A 5000-nucleotide genomic window follows, 5' to 3' on the forward strand; every position below is an offset into this window, starting at 1 on the left:
ATATATACAGTATATATATATATATATATATATATATATATATATATATATATACTACACACATGTATATATGTACAGTATATATATATATATATATATATATAGAGAGAGAGAGAGAGAGAGAGAGAGAGAGAGAGAGAGAGAGAGAGAGAGAGAGAGAAACACACACACACAGACACACACACATATATAAAGAATATTTAAAGAACAGTGACTATATTAAAATTGATATTGCATATATAAAATAAAACTTTAAAAAAACAAGAGGAAGAGAAATAGGATAGAACAGAGTGGCCGAGTGTACCCTCAAGCAAAAGAACTCTATCCCAAGAAAGAGAAAGACCATGGTACAGAGGCTGTGGCACTATCCAAGACCAGAAAACAATGGTTTGATTTTGGAATGTTCTCCTAGAAGAATTGCTTACTATATTATTATTATTATTATTATTATTATTATTATCATTATTATTATTATTATTATTATTATTATTATTATTATTATTATTACTTGCTAAGCTACAACCCTAGTTGGAAAAGCAGGATATGCCATAAGCCCAGGGGCTCCAACAGAGAAAGTAACCCAGTGAGGAAAGAAAACAAGAAAAAATAGAAGATTTTAAGAATAGTAACATTGAAATAAATATTTCCTATATAAACTATGAAAACTTTAACAAAACAAGACGAAGAGAAAATAAGATGGAATAGTGTGCCCAAGTGTACCATCCAGCAAAAAAACTTATATCCAAAACAGTGGAAGACCATGGTACAGATGCTATGGCACTACTCAAGACTAGAGAACAATAGTTTGAGTTTGGAGTGTCCTCCCAAAAGAGGTGCTTACCATAACTATAGAATCTCTTCTACTCTTACCAAGAGGAAAGTGGCCACTAACCAATTACAGTGCAGTAGTTAACCATTTTATAGGAGAAGAATTGTTTGGTAATCTTAGTATTGTCAGGTGTATGAAGACAGAGGTGAGTATGTAAAGAATAGGCCAGACTATTCGGTGTATATGTAGACAAAGGGAAAATTAACCGTAACAAGAGAAAAGGATCCAATGTAGTACTGTCTGGCCTGTCAAAGGACCCCATAACTTTCTAGCGGTAGTATATCAACGGGTGGGTGGCGCCCTGGCTAACCTACTACCTACAGTATATTGTGAGGGTGAGCCGTTATGTAGTAACTAGAAACAAAGAGAAAGAAACTAACATTATTTCAACAGGTTCAGGAAACAAAGGTCACAAAAATTCAAACAAAATAATTCATGAAAAGAGAGTCTTAAACAGTCTTTGTTGAAAAAAAAAATTTAAAAAAATACTTTTATAGCATACAAGCGCGTGTGAAACACATGCTGTATATGGCTCCCCCATCTAAAGAGACATACATATAAAATGGGGCACCCTGCTCTTTAGATGGGTACTATAGACGGGTCAGAGTGCAGGAGATACCCAAGTTTTAGGCAATCAATGGAGATCCAGTTCTCTTTGCCACGAATATAGATTAAGAAAGCCTTTGGATTGTGATGCATTACAAGGAAAGGGCCTTTGTAGAGGGGGTGGGGGTGTTAGCAGAGGCTTGTTAGCGTTGTTTTACAGGAAAATGTGTGCTGCAGAGTGCAAATCTGTCAGTATGTGTTGCTTAGCTACAGTCATATAAGTCTGGCAGCATAGAATAAATTTTCCCATTACATGACATAGGGTCTGGAGATTGTCCGAGGAAGATGTAGACAGAAAAAATCGACAGGGACGACCAACAGGTCACCATACACCATTTCACCTGCTGAGACATCCAGAGCATCTTTAGGAGCAGTCCTTAGTCCCAGGAGGACTCAGGGAAGCTGAGTAAACCTGTTGGCGTCCTTGCCACAGGACATCAAAGCTTCTTTGAAGGTGCAATGAAAACATTCAACCATTCTGTTGGCAGCAGGGTTTTAGGCGGTTATCTGATATAGGGTGATTCCTCGGAGATTCGCTAATGATGTCCACAATTAAGAGGTGAAAGTGGTACCCCTGTCAGAAGTGATATGGTCAGAGATAACAAATCTCACTATGCATCCTGAGAGAGGCGGACATTGCAGTTTCCGTGAGAATGGCTTCAGTAAAATGAGTGGAGCGGTCGATGATGGTAATCAGGCAATGATGTCCTTGTGATGTGGGTAGGGGACCTACTACGTCGACATGAATGTGGCAAAACAATGCAGCAGTTGAGGAAAGGTACTCCTGAATCCATGTGTCGATGTACTTTTGAGGTTTGGCATGAAGTACAGGCTTAGACCCAATTCTTAGCATCCTTAATAATACCGTGCCAAAGGAACTTTGTCTTTAGTAGCCATGCAGTAGATCAGCACGATTGATGTAAAAGGTCATGAATGAAATCAAACACCTGTCGGCACAAAGGAGCAGGTAACCATGGTCGTGGTCTGCCAGTAATGATGTCAGAGTGGAGGGTGGTGTGAGAGTCATCGAGGGCGATGTCTTACGAACAGAATGATACTCTGGATACTCTGGTACTATGGATCTTTTTATTGGGCTTCTACTGAGGCATTGTAATCCAATCCAAGATGAATGGTGGTGAATGTTTTTTTAAAAGGGCATCGGCAACGGGATTCATTTTACCAGGGATGTATTGAAGGGTGCAATTGTATTCAGCCACAGTGTGAGAGATGTCGGCGTTGATTGGGGAACCAGACGTCTGACTGTCGAATGAAGGCGTACACCAGAGGTATGTGGTCCATGCGAATGATGAAGGGCGTGCCTTCTAAGAAGTGGCGAATGTAATGGAGAGACAAATGTACCGCCAACAATTCACGGTCCAAGGTAGAGTAACCAGATTATGCCTTGGGCAATTTTTTACTGAAAAAGGGGCAAGCTGTTGACCACCTGCTCGAGTACTGTACCAGTAGCGAATTCACTAGCATTGTTGGAGAGAAGTAAAGGGGCATGTAGCATGGGAAAAGTGTGAGCAGTAGTGGTTGATAGGGCATTCTTTGCATTGCAGAAGGCCATTTCTTGAAGGGGACCACACTTCAAGTCTTTTGGCTTGCACATGAAATAGGCATGAGGAGAGGAGCAAGAGTGGTGGCAATGGCTGGCTGGAAACACTGATAATAGGTGATCAGGACCAAGAATTCTTCCATTGCTTTGATGGTTGAAGGCTTAGAGATGTCCTGAACGGCTGCTACCATCTCAGGGAGCGGCTGGATCCCCTTAGGAGTGATATGCCACCCTAAGAACGATACTTCGTTGGCGGTGAAGGTACACTTGTCGTACCGCACTACAATGCTGTTCTGTTGTAAGAGGTTGAGCATGATGCGCAGGCGACAAAGGTGTTCCTGTTTGGAGGAAGATGCCACAAGTATATCATTCATATAACATACACAGAAGAGGAGCTCCCCTAAGATGCGATCCATGAGATATTGAAAAGTAGCCCCAGCATTATGAAGGCCAAAAAAGGAGTAATTGAAGGTGTATGTACAAAAGTGGGTGGTGATGGTGGTCTTGGGGATGTGTTCTTGCTTCATGGGCACCTGATAACACCCCTTCTGAAGGTTGAATGCATAGAAAACCTTCGCTTTGGGGAAATAGCATGTCAGGTCGGTGATGTTTTGGGAGCGGATAGTGATCCGGTTCTGTCAGCACATTCAGGCGTCTGTAATTGCTACATAAACACAGAGCCATCTTTTTTCAAGACGATGTATTAGGGTGATGACCATGTGCTTGAGGCCTTTTGACAGAGGCTCATTTTTGTCCCTTTTGCCAAACGTTTATTTCGTGGCTGCCAAGCGATCCGGTGCCATCCGATATAATCTGGCGAACACTGGACCCCCGTATTTTTGATATGGTGATAAATACCATGTTTGGTGGGAACCATGGATGTTTGACAAAGGTCTGGACGGAAAACTTCCTAGGGCACAGGTATCTATAAGTGTACTGATGTATGTAGAGAATTAGGTCAGAGGGAGCAGGTTGAAGAGATGTCGACGTGTAAGTCTGCCTTTATTAACCGTCGGTAAGTAACATCAACCGGGAAGTGGAAATGTGAGACGAAATTTCCACCGAGGATTAGCAATTTGACGTCAGCAACGATAACTCCCAACTGTATTTTCCACTTCTCAATGATTATGTGAGGTTTTCACAACTGTGGGTGGGTATCAGAGATCTGTTGGCAGCAACCAGGCAGACTTAGACAGACTATGCCATGTCCTGGAGAGTGGCCTTGGCAGAAGATAATAGCAAGCACCTGTGTCAACCAAAAATCGCATGCTCTTACCTGCATCTTGTGAAAGGAAAAGATTTGTGACAGGGGAGGCCACTGCCACAAGCAATGGCCTACTTACATGTTTTTTAGCCACTGACTGTTTGCATATTTCTTCGCAGCAGCCCCAAATCTGGAGTGGTAGTAGGTAGCATTACTGTTGCCGATGGGTGTCAGTGAGAAGTTCTAGAGGATGTTGATTGGGGAGTGAGCGAGGGGTGGGTGGTGGGTAGCTTTGTCGCCGCTTCAACACGTCACAGGGTATATGTCTGTGTCCTAACACATGCTGAATAGAAGTCCACTTCGTCCGGAGTAGAGGTGTTGATTGCTGTCTTGGAGGTGATGAAGTGGCTGTCCATAAGGGTATTGACTTTGGTCATCTCCTCCCAAGGAGAGCCGTCTGCGGGAGGATGCAGGTGAACTATACTGGTCATTACCCAGAGAGCGAGTGAAGCCTTTGTGGTATTCCAACGGTGGTTGAAAGCTGAAAAAGTTTGGCTATATGGGCACCTGGTGATTGTGAGTACTGCTCCAGGAAGTTATGCTTTGATGGGGTCGTATTCTATTGAGGTGTCTCCTCTCTCGTAAAGGTGATCAGAGATTTCTGGGAAAGTGTCCTCGGGGATCACTGCGAGAGCATAGTCTACTTTTGTGCTTGACAGAGTCACGCCCTTGGCGCCGGGATTGGACCTCTGCACACTGAAACCAGGCAAAGGCTCTTGTACTGACAAAGAGCAGTAGTTTCA

General features: G+C 42.8%; 1 protein-coding gene across 1 annotated transcript in view; it reads left to right on the forward strand.

Moving 5' to 3' along the window:
* Positions 1 to 5000, forward strand: part of LOC137632055 (carbohydrate sulfotransferase 10-like) — a 26478-nt gene that overhangs the window by 717 nt on the left and 20761 nt on the right. The gene's annotated exons all lie outside the window — the stretch shown is intronic.

Source organism: Palaemon carinicauda, chromosome 40, assembly GCF_036898095.1.
Source record: "Palaemon carinicauda isolate YSFRI2023 chromosome 40, ASM3689809v2, whole genome shotgun sequence".
Lineage (NCBI taxonomy): Eukaryota > Metazoa > Arthropoda > Malacostraca > Decapoda > Palaemonidae > Palaemon > Palaemon carinicauda.